At 34.8% G+C, this 18543-nt stretch overlaps 1 protein-coding gene across 1 annotated transcript in view; it reads left to right on the forward strand.

Moving 5' to 3' along the window:
* LOC118612938 (HLA class II histocompatibility antigen, DR beta 4 chain-like) overlaps nt 1–18543 on the forward strand; it is a 44822-nt gene that overhangs the window by 1878 nt on the left and 24401 nt on the right.

Consider the following 18543-nt stretch of genomic DNA (forward strand, 5'->3'; position numbering starts at 1 on the left):
GATGGAAAGGAGGAGGGAGAAGAAAGGAGGGAGGTGAGGGAGAGACAGAGAAACTAATGAATTGGAAGAAGGCAAGATACTCTAAGGAGTGAAACAGTCAGTAAGAAACCTGATTTAAGACAACATTACCAAATGTGCAATTTCTATTTTTATTTTTTGCATTTCACTATGACATGTGAACCATTTATATAAGCCTGAAAATTTCAGTAAAAGATGTTTCATGCAACACTTATATTTGTGGTTAATCAGAGTGAAAGAGGGAGGAAGTTCAAGACAAAGAGAACGTGTTCCAGAATCATGTATACTACACAATAGAAGTTCAGAAATCGAGTAGTCTTTAGGGTCAATTAATTCAATCTTTATCCATGTTAACCAGATACGATTATCTCGTACTCCCTACCCTTCTGCCTATTGCACTGGCTTTATCCTATAATTGGTTTCCCACATAGTCATAAGGAATGTTCCGGTTATTCTTAGTCTGCCTCGCCAGGTCCATTCTTTGTCCTTACTGTCCCTGCTCTGTGCCCTAAAAGCTGAGCTAAGGATTACATCATTTGCCAAGACTACCCAGTTGGCTTCTGCTTGGTTTAGCTAGTGGATGGTACCAGTAGGAGATCAGGAGGTTGGAAGAAGGAAAATCCTTGGTGCTCCTTTTCCACTCCTTGCTTACTTTGGTACACAATCGTTCTGGCCACTACTATAGCTTCTGCCAGCTCCCTTTGCCTCTTCAAGTCTTCTCACTCTTTCTAATCTCTAGGAACCTCAAAAATTCTTTGACCCACTCACTTTAACCCTACCTATACCTGTAATTAAAGTATAATTATTTTAAATTATCTAAGTGAAAATCTCTTTTCTACTGTGATCCTGCTTGATACGAGCAAGTTCCCATCAGTATATGTGGTATCATATTCCCTTCTTCATATAACTGTGTAGAGAGAGACTCATTTTACATTATGAGAAGTCTTGGACAAGATTCTCAACAAATATCATTGTCCAGAATTGCTTAAGGCTTGTTCACCCCTGAGCAAGTCCATGAACTAGCAGATGAGATTTCCATGACTAACTTAGACTAATGATAAGACATGGAAAGAATATTAGAGACTTACAGCATTTTCTCTTACAATTATCAAGACACAGAACATACACAATTGTGTTAGAATTAAAATTTGGGATCTTAAATTGACCACGTAAATAAAAATGTATTGGAGTTTTATAATATTTTTTGAGTAAGAGTTTTTGGACTTACATAGTGGAAAGAATAGTGCTCAAATAAATTTTTCTAGAACTTAAGGAGCTTTGAGTCTCCAGATGATATCTGAATAAGATTTATGGGTAGTTAGAAAGAAGAATATTGCTAGATATCAAATGCATAGATGTATTTTGTCTATTTATTTATGAAAAAGTTTATGTACATTTTAAGATATTTATTTACTTTTTTCAATAAATACTTTTGAGATCATACTGTCAGTCATTGCCTTCATTGTTTACATTATACTCCAAGTGGAAAAAGAAATTCAATGAACTCCAAACAGAATAAGCGTAAAGAAAACCAACTAATGCTTTTATTTCTTTCTCTTGCCTGATAGCGCTTTCTAGAACTATGTTATATATATAGATCAACTTAGAACCATATTATATACATTATATACATATATATACAACATTATATTGAATAATCATGGTGATAGCAGACAGCTTTGTCTTGTTCCTCATCTTAGAGGAAAGGTTTTTAGTTTTTCACCATTAAGAATGATGTTAGCTGAGGGTTTGTCATATATGGCCTTTATTATGTTGAGGTGCACTCCTTCTATACCCATTTTATTAAGCATTTTAATCATAAATGGATGCTGTGTCTTGTCAAATGCTTTTTCTGATTATATTGACATGATCATATGATTTTTATCCTTTATTTTATTTATGTGGTGTATCACATTAATTCATTTGCATATGTTATACTATTCCTGTGCCCTGGAATGAAGCCTGCTTGATCACAATGTATAATCTTTTTAATGTGCTGTTGTATTCAATTTGCTAGCATTTTGTTCATGATTTTTGCATCTGTATTCATCAGAGATATTGATCTATAGGGTTTTTTTTGTATTACCTTATAAGCAAATTGTTCAAAAAAAAGTACTAAAGAGAAAATACGAAAAGTAGACATAGTAAAAAAAAAGTCACATTTTCCAGAGAAATAAAGCAAAGAATAACTTCAGAAATCAGAATATATGCAAGCCGAAGAAAATGGAACAATATCTCTATTTGTAAACCTAGAATTCTATGTTCAGCAAAAATATCTTTCAAAAATTATGGTGACAAGAGTGATTCTAAAAAGATGAAGTGAATGTCTCTTGAAACAAGTAAAAAAAGAAAAAGAAAGAAAGAAAGAAACAAACAAACAAACAAAAAGGAATATCTCAACAGCAAAGGAGAATCAAACTGAAATTTTAGAACTCAAACATAAAACAATCAAAAGTTAAAATAAAAAGAAAAGATAGACTCACCAGAAAATTGGAGAGGACAAAGTAAAGAGTCAATGAACAACTTCTGGTTTTCAGACTAGCCTACGAGAAGCTGTGGGTTGACACTCCATCCTAAAAATATGTAAAAAGCTGAATAAACTGAAAAGTCAGCAACTCTTCTTAGATTCTTAAGAGAAGTGATGGTCTCAGGGGAAACCACTGCCCCCCAAATTAGAGAGGTCATCCAGCAAATATAAAGAATTACAACTTACCAGAGCATAAGCTCATGAGCACAGAGCATAAACATCCACATGAACCAATGCAAAGAAGGGAGACCTAAACTGTAATTGGCAAGAGCCTGAGGCTCAGCATGGACATATCTGAGAGTTAAAAACTCCAGGAAGACCCAGTCACTGAGGCTCCCACACATTTGTGAGCTTTACCTCCGGGAGATGGACCTAATTTTCATGCTTCTGTGAGAGGGAAGGGAAAAAATCATTCTGAAATATACCAGAGCATTCTTTTCTTCTTAACAAGGCCTGCCCACTGGGGAAACTATTAACCAGAATTTAACCTTCTTAAGTTTTATCAGAGCCTAACTGACCAGGGGAAGGAAAATACCCAACTCCAGCCTCCTCTTGCCTTCCTGTCCCACCTAACAGGGAAAAAAAACTGCAAAGCACATATAAAGTTCACAGTCAGAAAATGAATTTACTAAAAGACTGAGACCTACTCATAGGCCTATAGAATGCTTTCCCTTCCCCTACACTTAACCTCTACATTACTAAGGCCTGTTTACAGCAGTTTCTTTCACCCAGTTATAAAGAAAAAATTATAAGACATGGCGAAAGGCAAAAAAACTTTCTCTGCTTAAGAGGCATAGAAAGTATCACAATCAGACTCAGATTTTACAAGGATGTTAGAATTATCAGACCAGGAATTCAAATAGCAATGGTTAAGATCTTAAGGACTCTAATGGATAAAGTAGACAGCGTGCAAGATCACATGGACAACGTAAGCAGAGAGGTGGAAATACTAAGAAGGAACCACAAAGAAATGCTCAAGATCATAAATATTCTAGCAGAAATGAAGAATGCCTTTGGTGGACTCATTGAATAAGAATCAATGAACTAGAAGAAAGAACAGTTAGAAAATATCCAACCTGAATAACAGAGGAAAAAAAATAATGAAAGTAAATTAAATAAGCCTCAATGACCTGTTGAGGTTATGGGACTATAATGAAAATCTATCTCTTGTGCTATTGGAGTTCTGGAAAGAGGGGCAAAGAGGATGGGGTTGAAAACATAAGCAAAGAAATTATTACTAAAAATGCCCCCAAGTTAGCAAAAGACATAAACCTACAGATTCACTAAGCTAAGGAAACCCCAAGCAGTTTAGCCACAAAGAAATTGATGCCAAAATATGCTATAGTCAAACTTTTGAAAACTAAAGACAAAGAAAATTTTCGGAAAAGAACAAGGGAAAAAGTAACCTACCTGTCTGGGAAAACCAACTCAAATGACAGTAAATTTCTCATTAGAAACCATGAAAGCCTGAATGTAGAGACACAACATTTGTCAAGAGATGAAAGAAAAGAACTGTCAACCAGAAATATATATTGAGTGAAAATATCCTTCAGGAATGAAGAGGAAATCAAGACATTCTCAGATGAAGGGAAACTAAGAGAATTTGTCATTGCCAGATATATCACAAAAGAATGGCTAAAGGAAGTTATTCGAACATATATAAAATGATTAAAGAGGGACTCTTGAAAAGGTCAAAGGAAGAATAAACAATGAAAAGAGTAAAAAACATAGGTAAATACAATAAGCTTTCCTTTTCCTCTCAAGTTTTCTAAACTATGTTTATGGTTCAAACAAAATTATAATACTTTCTGATGTAGTTCTCAATGTATGTGAGGTAATATTTTAAAACAATTACATTATAAATAGATAAGGGTAAAGAGACATAAAGAAAAGCAAAGTTTTTCCCATCACTCAAATTGGCAAAATGTGGACATCAGTAAATTGTAAGTTAGATACATAAATATACCTAGAGTAACCACTTGAAAAAATCTATATAAAGAGATACAGCCAAAACATTATGAATGAATCAAGATGGGATTCAAAACATGTTCAAGTAATCCACAAAGGATCAGGAAAAACAATAACAACAGCAACAACAACAGAGGGATAAAACAAGAAAAACAACAGAGAAGAAAATATAAAATATAGTTGTAAGCCCTAATATATCAATAATTACCGTTCAGTACAAATGGTATAATACACCAATTAAAAGGCACAAAAATTGGCAAAATGGATATGAAAGGATGACCCATTTGTATGATGTTTAAAGAAACATCAAGATGGGATTCAAAAAATATTCACGCAATCCACAAAGTATCAGAGCAGGGGCGGGGGGTGGGGGTGGCGTGGGGAACAGAGGGATAAAAAGGGAGAAACAACAGGGAAGAAAATATAAAATGCAGTTGTAAGCCCTAATAATATCAATAATTACAGTTAAGTACAAATGTTATAATACACCAATTAAAAGGCACAAAAATTAGCAAAATGGATATGAAAGGACGACCCATTTGTATGATGTTTAAAGAAACTCACTTCAAAAATAACGATATAGGTAAAGTCAAAAGTAAAAAGATGAAAAAGATATAACATACAAAATTTAATCAAAAGAAAGCAGGAGTGGCTATATAAACTAGACATCAAAGTAAATTACCAGGGACCGAAAAAGACATTACATAGTAATACAAGGGTAAATCCACCAAGAAGGTGTAGAAAGTCTAAATGTGTATCATCCAAAGAACAGAGCTGCAAAATATGTAAAACAAAGACTGATTGAACTCACAGAAGACATAGATAAATCTGAAATTATAGCCGGAGACTTCACAACATCCCTCTTAACAGCTAAGTGGAAAATCAAAAAAATATCAAAGTACTTAATGTCCCAAGTATGAGATTTAATTGATACGTAAAGAACTCCATAAAAAAAACCAAATCAAAAAAAAAACAGAAGAAGACATGTTCTTTTCAAGTGTTCATGGAATATATACCAAAATAAACCACATCCTGAACTATAAAACAAACCTAAAAACATTTTAAAGAATTGAAATCATACAAAGTGTATACTTTGACCACAATAAAATAAAACAAATCAATAGCAGAAAAATAACAGGAAAATCTCTAAACACTTAAAAATTAAACACATCTCTACATAATCCATGACCAAAAAGGAAATCTCAAGATAAATTTAAAAATGAATTGAATTGACTGAAAAGGAAAACACAATATACCAAAATTTTTGGAATGCAGCAAAAGCAGGGAAATTTGAAGCACTAAATGCTTACATTAGTCAAAAAGGAAAGTATCTAACCTATAATCTGTTTCCTCCTCAAGAAGTAATAATTATATCAGGACCAAAGAACAAAATAAATCCAAAGCAAGTAAATTGAAGAAAGTAATAAAGGTAACAGCAGAAATAAATGAACTGGAAAAAAAGAAAAAGCACAGAAAATCAATAAAACAAAAACTGGTTCTTTGAAAAGATTGACATAATCAAGGAACCTAGTAAGACTGACAAAGAAAAAGAGAAGAGCAATTACGTCTATTAGGAATGAAACAAGTGCTATCACTACAGACCATGCTGATATCAAAAGCATAATGAGGAAATACGATGAATAATTCTAAATACATAAATTTAATATCTTAAACAAAATGTACCAGTTCTTTAAAACACATTAACTACCACAGCTCACACAATATAAATAGATAATTTGAACAAATCTGTAACTATTAACAAAATTAAATTTATAATTAAAAAAGAAATCTCCAGGCCCAGATGGTTTACTAAAGAATTCTAATTTAAAGAATTAACAACATTTTACATAATCTCTTCCATCAAATAGAAAAGGAAGAAACATCTCCAATTCATGTTAACAAGGAAAGGACAAAACAAAGAAACTACAGAATGGTAATTCTCAGGAATATAAATGTAAAAATCCTTAAAATATTAGCAAATAAAATTTATCAATCTATAAAAAGAATTATACTCCATGACTAAGTGAGATTTATTCCAGGATGGTTCAATATTCACCTATCAATCATTGTAATCTACCATATAACATGCTAAAGAATAAAAAAATCACATGATAGCAGTTAAAACAAAAAAAGTTCACAATATTCAGCACACAATCATGATGAATACTCTCAGAAAACAAGAACATGATAAAGAACATCTAGAAAAAACCTATGCCTAACATCCTTAAAAATTAAAAATGTCTAGGGGGAAGATGGCGCACTAGGTAAAAGCAGGGTTTGTGTCCTCTCAGGATCGCATTGAAATTACAACCAAATTATAAAATAATCAACGTGGAGAATCACCTGAAGTCCAGCTGATCATAACACCTACATCTAATAATATAAAGGAGCCACATCGAAGGCAGTAGGAGGGGTAAAGTCCTGAATAGGGCTAGACCTGCACCCATGGGTGGTAGACGATCACCGGGAGGGAGAGCGAGGCTGCAGAGATTCTCCTGAAGGGGAGGGGGTTCCCGGTCACATCTAGGGGCTCCCCAGCCCAGGGTGCCAACCCAAGGAAGAGGAGATTCCAATAACTCTGACTGTAGAAGCTAGAGGGGATTCCAGCTGTCTGTGTGAGACAGAAGATCAATGAGCCGCTAGGCGTCCCTTTGAAGGACCTACGCAAAGGTTTTCTGACCTGCGGACACTCACCCTTGCAGTGGGTCTGAGGCTCGCATGGGATTCATTCTGAAAAAGTCTCCATTACCTGGAATTAGAAAGTGGGCTGGAAAGGCAGCTACCATTGTGCCTTAGTCCAGCCCCCTACAGATCACACAAGCTTAATTGTGCAGACACCTTCCACAGAGCCATTAGGAGACGCTGGTCTGAGGGGATCAGCCCGCCCCACCTAACTGCAGACAGTTGGGGACAGTTGTTTATGGTTGGCTGACAAGCTCTTAGCTGAGTGATTCAGAGTGAAGTATTCACAGCGAGGTGGCCACTGTTGTGAGCAGCATATCTAATCCCAGCAACAGCAGCCAGCACTATGAGCTCCATTTTGGAGATTAGGTCAGGCAGATCCCTGCTGCCAACATGAACTCAGGCAGATATCGAGGACTTGTGGGCCAGTCCTAGACAGCAGTTGGTCTTGCCGTAACTGGGTCATCTGCAGGAACTTACAATAATTATCAAATTTCCAGCAAGGCTGTCTATTTTGATCTGACAGCCATCATCTCTCTGAGAATCCATCCCACCCAACTCGCAGACTGCCGGGGGCACGGTTACACGGTTATTGGCTTGCTGCCAAGCTCAGCTCCAAGTGTTTCAGAACCAAGTGTTCACAGCTGGGCAGCCATTGTTGCGAGTGGCCTTTCCAATTGCAGCAAAAGCAGACTGCCCTGTAAGCTACATTTCCATTCCCAGCAGGTGACCAGTGCTGTGAGCCATACTTCATCAGTGGGGCTAGGCAGATCACTGCTGCCATTTTGAATTTGGGCAGATATCAAGAGCCTGTAGGCCAGTCCCAGATAGCAGCTGGTCTTGCTGTGACCTGGGTCTTATGCAGGTACTCACATCAGTTACCAAATTAGCAGCAAGACCAAGGCTGTATTAATCTGACTGCCACTGTCTTTCTGAGACTCTGTCCCACCCAACCTCCAGACCACCCAGGGCACTGCCAAGCTCAGCACCAAGTGATTCAGGACCAAATGTTCACAGCTGGGTGGCCATCGTGAGTGGCCTTTCTAATCGCAGCAAAAGCAGCCAGCCCTGTAAGCTACATTTCAATTCCCAGTGGGCGATCAGTGCTATGAACTGCATTTCAACGGAAATCATAGCAGAGAGACATCCTCAGATCTCTCCCCTTGAAACAACAATAAGCTAAAAGTCAACAACAAAAAAAAACACCCAAACTGCACACCAGCACGTCTGAGCATGGGATCTGCACATAAGAGCTACCACAGGTACTTCAAGGCATTATATAAAGCAGGGATCCAAGAGGCTTAGACGCCACCTACTGGAAACCAAAAGAAAAGTGCCTTCTTTGCAACAGACTAGAGACAGACCTTTATATAAAAAACCTTCTTTCTGGAAAACAGCATAATACGCTTCCATTAATGCCCAGGTGGAGAACTGATCCATTAAACACCACGAACAACCAAAATGACAATGCACCTCAGAAAGAAAGAGAAAAATCTCCAAAAATAGCTTACAGACATAGAAATATGTGACTTAAATGACAGAAAATTCAGGATGATACTTCTGAAAAAACTCAATGAGATCCAAAACAAATCATATCAACAATTTCAGGAATTGAAAAAACAACTAGATGAGCTGAGCAAGGAGATTGAACCTCTCAAAAAAAAAAACAAATAGAATTTTTTGACATGAAGAACAAATTGCAAGAGTTGAAAAATGAAATAGCAAGCTTGGGAAATAGAGTTGACCAAATGGAGGAAAGGATCAGTGATATCAAAGACAGAAATCTAGAAATGCATCAGAAAGAAAAAGAAAGAAACAGAAGAATGTAAAATAATGAAAGAGAAATATAAGAACTAGCTGGTAACATCAGGAGAGAAACATAAGAATAATAGCCATTATCGAGGGCAAGGAAAAGGAACAGGGACTAGAAAGCATTTTCAGACAAATAGTGGATGAGAATTTCCCAAATCTAAAGAATGAGCTGGAGCTTGGAATTCAAGAAGTCAATAGAACACCCAATTATCTCAACCAAAAGAGGCCTTCACCAAGATGCATTGTATTAAAGTTATCAAAAATCAATGACAAAGATAGAATTCTCAAGGCAGCCAGAGAGAAGAAAATGGTAACCTCTAAAGGTTAACCCATTAGATTATCATTGGACTTCTCAGCACAAACCTTACAAGCCAGAAAGGAATAGAATCAAATATTTAAACTATTAAGAGAAAGGTACTACCAGCCTAGAATAATGTATCCAGCGAAGGTCTCTTTTAGATATGAAGGAGAAATTAAGACCTTTACAGATATGCAAAAATTGAGAGAATTCTCCATTACAAGACCTGCACTACAGGAAATACTAAAAGGGGTCAGCTCACCTAAAACAAAATTACAACAAAAAAGAAAATACATAATTAGGAGTAAAGTGACAATCAGGCAAATAGAAGCGGAGGAGTGCAACCCTTACTAAGAACAGGACATTATAGCTTAAAAAATAAGATGTAAATTGGTATAACAAGATAGTAATGAACTGGTATAACAAGATAGTATATAGTTCAGCACACATAGGGACAAATTGAGACAATGATGACTAAAAAGGGGAGGATTCAAAGATCCAAATTCGCAAAAGGGAATGGAAATAAGGCACACACAGAATAAAATGCATGACTGTATATACAGTCATGCATTTTATTCATATACACATATATATATACAGTCATGCACTTTATATATATATACATACATACACATACATATATATGCATATATATGAAAAGGATAGTTATATATGTATAGTTACATATATATATGATAGTTATATATATGTATATGTGTGTGTGTATATCCTTTTCATATTTGTAATGGTACCACTCACCAAATATTCAGAGCTGAAGTATATAACATAAAACAAAAAGAACCAGAGGCAAAACCCACAAAAGCCAACCAAAATAAAGAAAACAGAAACACAAGGACAAAGAAGCAATGGAAATATTGAGCTACCAGAAAGCAAAAGATAAAATGGCTATAAGAAGACCTCATTTTCAATAATCACCCTAAATGTAAATGGACTGAACTCACCAATAAAAAGGCACAGAGTTGCAGAATGGATCAAAAAAACAAAACCCAGCCATATGTTGCCTCCAGGAGACACATCTCAGTTCCAAAGACAAATATAGACTCCAAGTGAAAGGGTAGAAAATGATATTTCAAGCAAATGGCATTCAGAGAAAAGCAGGAGTGGCAGTTCTGATATCAGACAAACTAGACTTAAAAATGTAAAAGGTAAAGAAAGATACTGAGGGACACTTCATAATGGTAAAAGGAATCATGTACCTGGAAGACATAACAATCATTAATATATATGCTCCCAATCAGGGAACTCCTAAATTTGTAAAGCAATTACTAACAGAACTAAAGGGAGAAACAGACCAAAACACTATTGTAGTAGGGGATCTAAATACCCCACTGTCAGATTTGGACAGATGATCCAAGCAGAAAATCAATAAGGAAATCACATCCTTAAATAACACATTAGACCAATCGGACATAAATTGACATTTACAAAGCCTTGCATCCCAAAACAGCTGCTTATATGTTCTTCTCTAGTGCACATGGAACATTCTCAAGAATCGATCACATTCTGGGACCCAGAGATAACCTCAACAAACATAAGAGGATTGAAATCATACCAACCATATTCTCTGGTCATAATGCTTTGAAATTAGAGATCAACTGCAAAAAAAATTGGAAAGAGCCACAAATACATGGAGATTAAACAACATGCTACTGAAGAAAAACTGAGTCAGTGAAGAAATAAAAAGAGAGATCAAGAGATACATAGAAACGAACGATAATGATAGTACAACATATCAAAACTTTTGGGACATGGGAAAAACGGTCATAAGAGGAAAGTTCACATCGTTACAGGCCTAACTCCAAAAACAAAAACGAGCCCAAATAAACAACCTAATGTTTAATCTTAAAAAACAAGAAAAGGAAGAACAAATGAAATCTAAAGTCAGCAGAAGGAAAGAAATCATCAAAATTAGAGTAGAAATAAATGAAATTGAAAACAACAACAAAAACAATAGAAAATCAGTGCAACAAAGCGCTGGTTCTTTGAGAAGATTAATAAAATTGACAACCCCCTGAATAGACTCACTAAAAAAAAAAGAAAAGACACAAATCAACAAAATCAGGAATGAAAGAATAGAAATGATGACAGACATCACAAAAATACAAAGGATCATACAAGAATACTATGAAAAATTATATATAACACCAAATTTAGTAACCTAGAAGAGATAGATCAGTACTTAGAAAAATATAACCTTCCTAGACTGAATCAAGAAGAACTGGAAAGTCTAAATAGACAGATCAGCAGTATGGAAAGTGAAATAATCATCAAAAACCTATCAAAAAGTAAAAGTCCAGGACAAGATGGCTTCACCAGTGAATTCTACCAAACATTCAAAGAAGATTTAATATCTAATCTCCTCAAACTCTTCCAAAAAAATCAAAGAGGAGGCAATACCACCCAACTCATTTTGAGGCCAATATTACCCTGAAACTGATACTGAAACCTGGTAAAGGAACACAAAAAAAGAAAACTACAGACCAATATCTCTCACGAACACAGATGCAAATCCTAAATAAGATACTAGTGAACCGAATATAGCAACATATTAAAAAGATTATACACCACAATCAAGTGGGCTTCATCCCAGGGGCACAGGGATGGTTCAACATATGCAATCGATTAATGTTATACACTACATTAAAAAATTAAAAAGAATCATATGATCATATCAATAGATGCATAAAAAGTCTTCGACAAGATACAGCATCCATTTATGATCAAAACACTTCACAAAATCAGTATAGAAGGAAATACCTTAACATAATAAAGAGCATAAATGACAAAACCTCAGCCAACATTATACTTAATGGTGAAAAACTAAAAACCTTCCCTCTAAGATCAGGAACAAGACAAGGCTGTCCACTATCACCACTCTTATTCAATATAACACTGGAGGTTCCAGCGAGTGCAATCAGATGAGAAAAAGATATAAAAGGCATCCAAATAGGAAACAAAGAAGTCAAACTGTCACTATCTGTGGATGACATGATTCTCTATATAGAAAACTCTAAAGACTCCACAAGAACACTACTAGCAACAATAAGCAAATACAGTAAAGTTTCCAGTTACAAAATCAACGTTCAAAAATCCATAGTGTTCATATACTCTAACAACGAAGTGTCAGAAAAAGAAGTGAAAAAAATAATTCCTTTTGCAATTGCAATAAAAAGAATAAAATACATAGGAATAAATTTAACAAAACATGTGAAGAACCTATATAATGAAAATTACAAGACTATTAAAAGAAACTGAAGCAGATACAAAGAAATGGAAAAATATTCCATGTTCTTGGTTCAGAAGAATCAACATAGTTAAAATGACCATATTACCTAAAGTATTATACAGATTTAATGCAATCTCCATCAAAATCCCATCAGCCTTTTTTAAAGAAATAGAACAAAAAAATCATCATCTTTGTATAGAAACACAAAAGACCCTGAATTGCCAAAGCCATCCTTGTGTTCCTTTACCAGGAGGCATCACTCTGCCAAACTTTAAATTATACTACAAAGCGGCAGTAATCAAAACAGCATGGTATTGTCAGCAAAACAAATACACGGGCCAGTGGAACAGAATTGAGAGTCCAGAAGTAAAACCATATTTATATGGGCAAATAATTTTTGACAAAAAGCCAAAAATATACAGTGGAGAAAGGAAAGCCTCTTCAATAAATGGTGCTGGGAAAACTGGAAAGCCACCTGCAAAAGAATGAAATTAGACTGGTATCATCACATACCAAAATTAACTCAAAATGGATTAAGGGCCTGAATATAAAACCTGAAACAATAAAATGCATAAAAGAAAGCATAGGAACTAAACTCAAGGGCCTTGGACTTAAAGATGATTTTATGAATTTGATCTCAAAGATAAGGGAAGTAAAAGCAAAAATAAATGAATAGTACTACATCAAACTAAAAAGCTCAGCAAAAAAAAAAAAAACAAAAAACAAAAACAAACAAACAAACAAACAAACAAAACAGTTAATGAGGTAAAGAGACAACCATCTAAATGAGAAAATATATTTGTAAGCAACGTCTCCAATAGGGTCCTAATATCCAAAATATACAAAGAACTCATACAACTCAACAACAAAAAAAATCAATTCAATCAAAAAATGGACAGAGGATCTGACCAGACACTTCTCCCCAGAGCACATACAAATGGCCAACAAACATATGAAAAGATGCTCAACATTGCTAGCTATTAGAGTAATGCAAATGAAAACCACAATGAGATATCATCTCACACCTGTTAGAATAGCTGTAATCAACAGGACAAGTAATAACAAATGTTGGAGAGGATGCAGAGAAAAAAGAACCTTCATACACTACTGTGGAACTTCAAATTGGTACAGCCACTATGGAAAACAGTATGGAAGTTTCTCAAAGAACTAAGAACTGATCTACAATATGCTCCAGCAATCCCTCTACTGGGTTTTTTACCCCAAAGATTTAAAAACCCATATCCAAAAAGATATTTGCACACCGATGTTCATAGCAGCATTATTTACAGTGGCAAAGACATGGAAGCAACCAAAGTATCCTATGATAGATGATTGGCTAGAGAAGCTGTGGTCCATATATACAACGGAATGTTACTCATAAGAGATGAAATACTGCCATTTGTGACAACATGGATGGACCTCGAGATAATCATACTAAGTGAAAAAAGCCAGACAGAAAATGTTGAAAATCACTTGATATCACTTATATGTGGGATATAAACCTAAAAGTGACAAAGGAACAGGACAAACAAACAGAGACTCATGAACAGGACAATAGACTAGTGGTTACCAGAGGGTAGGGGTTGGGGAAGGAGGGAGGAGATAGATGGGGTAAAGAGGGTCAAATATAGTGGGTTAGAGGGAGGGTGAAGTGGGTGAAGGAGATCAAATATATGGTAGCCTAGGAAACTGGACTTTGGGTGGTAAACACAATAGAATATACAGATGTTAAATTATAATGTATTCCTGAAAACTATATAATTATTTTAACCAATGTTACCCCAATAAATTTAATTTAAAAATAATAATAATATGATAATGGTGCCAAGTGGGGAACTAGACTAGTTGGGCATTACTTTCTAAGTTATATGAATGTCTAACCACTATGATTTACACCTAAAACTAATATAAAATAATATTGAATGGCAACTGTAATTAAAAATTTCAAAAAGTGGAGATAAAAGTGAAGAGGAATAGTTGTTAAATCTCAGATATAAAACAAATAAGTCATGGATACGCGGTATATAGCATAGGGAATATAATCAATAACATAATACCGTTGCATGGTGTAAGACAGTTGCTGGACATATTATGGTGATCACTTCTTTAGATATATAAATGTTGAATAGCATGATGTACACATGAAACTAATACAATATTGTATTCTAGCTCTATTTCAATAAAAATATTTTTTAAAACATGTTTGAAAGTATGAGGAAGAATAAATGATATATCACCATTTTAATGGTTTCTCATGGACCAGACTCACATGAAATAATCCTTATTTTCTTTTGTATTCAGATTATAAGAGGTATAAAAACCTCATCAAACCATTCAAGCTGATAATGACGTCAAATCAGCAGCTAGGATATATGTCTAGAATTCAGACCATAATAATCCTTCCTGCCCACTCTGCACCCTATTTTTCAGAGTGGGGCCTTTTTTCACTGGTCTCTCCCTTGTGCGCTAAATCAGAACATGGGCCTGGCCTTTCATTAACATATTGCCTCTGAAGCCTGTATCAATCAAGATAATTTTGATTACTTTGAAAGCACCTTATAGAAAGACTACCTTGTTGAAAGTTATGTTTGAATCCGGGCACTCTGTCCTATACTCTTGTACTGATATTACTTCAAAATTATATATACTTACATTCCTCACACTTGTGGGAAATTATTATGTTGTAGAACAACCTAAAATACTTCGTGAGTTAAAACTCATTGTGAGAATAATTAAGAGTAAACTTCCTTTTATTTCTGTAAGAAAGGCTTCAGTTTGAAGTGAATACAAAAAACTAGCAGCTTGAATAGTCAGGACAAGAGAAGCAGTAGCTAAGTGACAAAGGACATTATCACAAGCCTGGCTCTTGGATTAGGGGAGGGTTGACTTGACTGAAGAAAGTGGTTACTAGACCAAGGAGTAACCAAATATGGAATGTTGCTTTAAAAAAAAAATCACACTTATGTTTAAGTTGAACCATTAAATACTTGCCTCTCCAGCCAATGAGCAGATGTGAGGCAGCATCACTTGTCTCCAGCAGACTAAACCACTAAGTCTGCTCCAGAAAACAATTCATGTAGAAAAGCAATAACTATACAAAATATCAAAGCAAATAAGCTCTACCAGCTATGTGTACACTCTACAGAAAAGAAGTTCACTTAAGGATAGAAAAAAGTTTGAAAAATAGAAATACCATGTTCTTGAATAGCTTGTGTCAATTTCCCAAACCAGATACATAGATTTGGTGTTGCTTTAATCTAAATAGCAGTAAGATAGTTTTAATAATAAAATATTTCTCGACATTTTTAAATAAAATGTTTTATTAATAAAACTATTATTAATTAATTAATTAGTCTATTTATTTTCCAAACTCCTTTCTGTCCTTAAGTCAACTTCTGTTCTTTTCTGTGGATAAATTTGTTGGGAGAAATCCTTTCACAGTGTATATACATGTAATGCGGAAGCCCCAGGAATCTGCACCTGGGCTTTGGATATTCTGGAAAAAACACCAGAAGGACCGGAGGGGGGTGACATGCCCTTTATTGCTCACAAGGCAGATAAACCAGCCTGCGGGAACTGCAGGAAAAAGCACCCGGTCAAAGGTGAGCAATGTTTTTATACATAAGCAGAGGGGGAGGAATTACCTCATTGAGGGAGCAGCCACCTTCTCAGGCAGATTAGAGCAAGACGTGCTGCTTAGTTACAGAAGCAGATAGCCTCCATGAGCGGACCAGCCACCTTCCCCAGCAGAGCATGCAGATAATGTCCACGGGAACAGCAGAAAACATCCTGGGGAGCAGGCGCTGCTGAGAACTATGAGTGCACTGCCTTCCTTATGGCTGCAGGCCAGGCAGCCATCTACCTTTTGAGTACTTGGAGGGGTTATGTTCTGAATTAACCCTACAGTACGTATATGAAATTTTGTCAGTTACATCTAATAAAGCTGAAAAAAAAAAAAAGAAATGAATTGTTACATGTTACAATATAAACTCTGAAAACATTATACTAAGTGAAAGAAGACATGCACACACACAAAACGCACAGTGTATGATTATATTTATATAAAATATCCAGAAAAGGCAAGTCCATAGAGACAGAAAGTAGGTAAGTGGTTCGGGACTGGGGTCAAGGCAGATGTAGAATGACATTAAAAAAGTATTAGATTTTCTTTTGAGATGATGAAAATGTTCTGGAATTAGATAGCGATGATGGCTGCACAACACTGTAAATGTACTAAAATGCCACTTAACTGTACATTCTAAAATAATTTTTAGAATTATTAATTTTTATATGTTTTACCACAATAAACAAATACATATCATTAACCAATAAAAATAAAAAATGTTTCTACTTTTTTCAAGAATAATAAATGTATTGAAAACTATTAATAAAATAGAGGCGTTGCTCCAATAGATGTTTATAAATAATTATAAAGCTAAATGATTAAAACATGTTTATACTGCTACAAAAAAGAACAACTGTAAAATAAAACTGACTTCATAGAAACAGAATCAATTTTATGTTAAAATTAATGAGATTGAGAAATTATTTATTATATTTCTAGGAAACAGTTTATCCTTTAAGAAAATTTGAGATGAGAGACAGAAACATGTTTCTAAGAAGCTTTCATGTTACAGGTTATGTTCTTCACTTCCCCGTGACGGAAGGACCCACTCCACTCTTCTAAAGTCCATCCTGGTTTGTGGGGTAAAGGGAAAGAGCTAATGGAGATTGAAACTTAGGGGAGTGTGAAGGGTCAAGAGACAAGCGTTTGAGAGTCTTTTTAGATATGCTTGATCATCATGGCACCTATAGGTGAAATGCAAGGGAAAACAGCATGGTGGTGAGGAAACTGTGGTGAGTGAAGAAATTCTTACATGAGATTTTAGGAAAAAAATTTTAAATCATTTTTCTTGGTGTTAAAAATATAATTCAAATTTGAAACTTCTCAAGAGACTGCAATAAAAGTTTGAATTGTTTTTAAATATATACCGGGCAATTTACTCTTGCTTCTTTAAAAGGATGACACACTGGGACTATTTTCAAAGGCAGAACAAATTACCCTGCCTTCATGTTGCATAAATTAAGACTATAGTACATAATTAAAATAAATTTTTAATTCAGCAAAGTGAGGGAAATTTACTGACAATGGCATTGGGTCAATTGATTAAATACTTGGAAAGTAAAAAGAGCCCATATGTAAACATATACATAGATGATATTGAGATGGACTAAAATTTAAATGTAAAATAAGAAAGAAATCCATATATAGAAAAAATGTGATATTTATTTTATTAAAAGATGGTAGAATAATTTTAAATAACAAAAAAGAAGAAAATATAAAGAAAAACATTAAGTTATACTATATTTCTTAAACTTTGTATATAAAAATCATTATAAATACAACCACAAGTTATACAAAAAATCATGAAATGTGAACTGTATATCAATCATTAAGCAATCCAGCTATATAAAGGTGCTTAAGATGAAGTAGGTAAAACTTAAATAAGCAAAAGATATTGTATTAGTTTTCTATCATTGCCATAAAAAATTAGTACAAATTTAGCAGATTAAAACAACACCCATTTAAAGTCCTGGGGATGTGGTATACAGCATAGGGAATATAGTCAATAATATTGTGATAGCATTGTACTGTGTCAGATGGTTACTAGACTTATCACGGTGATCACTCCTTTTGGTATATAAATGTGAAATAACTATGACGTACATCTGAAACTAATGCAATATTGTATGTTAGCTATAGTTTAATTAACATATTTTTTTAAACCCCTACTTATTCTCTCAGTTTTCTGGGTCAGAAGTCTAGGCAGGACTCAACTGGGCTCTCTACTTAAGGTCTGACAAGAGCTGTAGTTGGAGTTCTCATCTAAGGATTGGGGTCCTCTTCCAAGTTTACTGGCTGTTAGCAGAATTTGTTTTTTCGTATGAATTAAGTGCCTTGTATGAGTTCAGGCTAGCTGTCAATAGGCA

The sequence above is a fragment of the Rousettus aegyptiacus genome, unplaced genomic scaffold (genome assembly GCF_014176215.1).
Source record: "Rousettus aegyptiacus isolate mRouAeg1 unplaced genomic scaffold, mRouAeg1.p scaffold_m13_p_1, whole genome shotgun sequence".
NCBI classification, from domain to species: Eukaryota; Metazoa; Chordata; class Mammalia; order Chiroptera; family Pteropodidae; genus Rousettus; species Rousettus aegyptiacus.